This window comes from Maniola jurtina, chromosome 4 (assembly GCF_905333055.1).
Source record: "Maniola jurtina chromosome 4, ilManJurt1.1, whole genome shotgun sequence".
NCBI lineage: Eukaryota > Metazoa > Arthropoda > Insecta > Lepidoptera > Nymphalidae > Maniola > Maniola jurtina.
Window position 1 is genome coordinate 6,923,972 of NC_060032.1, and position 1,508 is coordinate 6,925,479.

The following is a 1,508-nucleotide window of genomic DNA, read 5'->3' on the forward strand; positions in this document are numbered from 1 at the left end:
GTCAATACAAAAACGAACTGCTTTCAGTTGCAAATACTATGACTTTGTTTTTGCATTAGGTACTGATTCCTTATTTAGTTAACTACTTACTTATTTACTTAAAACTACATTGTATACAACATTTACTTACCAAGCAAGTAGTGTTAGCAACACATATACACAGTCGATAAGGATAACGAACAAACCAATCACTTTCGAATTTTGACGAAATAAAGATACAATTTTTTGTTAGATACATAACTACAATATCACTACCCCGCAACGAATAACTTTATTATCCAAAACAAAGTTGAGTCACAGAGAAAAACAAACAAAACACTTTTTTAATCACAGAGTAATTACAAAACAAAGTGAACTTAGACCAATAACTTAGAGAAAGTGAAATAAACTAACAAATGGGTCAATTACGACAAACGAAAACTCTTGCGAAAACTGTTTTGGATGCGTTCCGTTTCACGATTATTTTTGGTTTGCTGGGAAAAATTTGAATATTTATAAGAGGTCCTAAAAGTAACGTAAAGTAACATTTTGAGTCGTGTAACATGGAGGAAACATGAGGGGGTCAAAAGTAACGTAAAATGTTACAAAAGTAACATTCTGGCAACGCTGTTAAGAAGTCATAATGACGTATGTCAGTTATATCAGCAATGTTGCCACCTAAGTGCTTTCTTTTACATACAGTGTATTTTCTGATATTTCAGCCCCTATAAATTGATTTCCCTAGAGAGAGAATATGCCCTCGGCTTAGACACATACTGACAGTAATAAAGCCTTTATTTACTGACGGTTTACAGTTTGTTAATTTACATTTAAATGTAGGTAGGTAACTATATCAAGTTAGTTACGTTAATCGGTCGCCGTTGTAATGCTCCTGTATCTTTACTTAGGGGGCAAGCGACGGGTCTGCCCGCGAAATTCAAATTTTACTTGGTTTTTCGCAATTTGCAAACTAATACGACAAGGTAGGCTTATGGCACTTTAATTGCGGCAATGGCAGTATCATCCTCACAGGTGTATTAAAAATCTTTACTTGAAAGGGTCCAGTTTAAGAAGTTAGTTCTAGTATCGACTATAACTCACAAACTAGTCGATACTAGAACTAACTAACTTCTTAAACTGGATGGACACTTTGAATTTCGCGGGCAGACCCGTCGTTTCCACCTTAGCCAGGTGTTAGACAACTAGACAAATCAGTATCTTTTTATCAAACGTCAAAACACGCGCTTAGTATGCGAGCTTCTATGAAATACAGGCACGTGACGTCACAATGATTTGACGTGCTTTTTAGTTTAATCGATAATTTTTAACGGTTATTACACTTAAAACTAACAAAGAACGTGGATTTTTTGTATTTAATAAATCACTGAGAAATAATTTAATTTTGACATATGCAAATACCGTAGGTGATGTAGGTAACTATTATAATTTAATAAATAGATTCTAGCCTAGTGTATTTCGAGCCGAGGTTGGCTAGACTGTAGCGTATTTCTTAAAAAGCCATTGTTGGC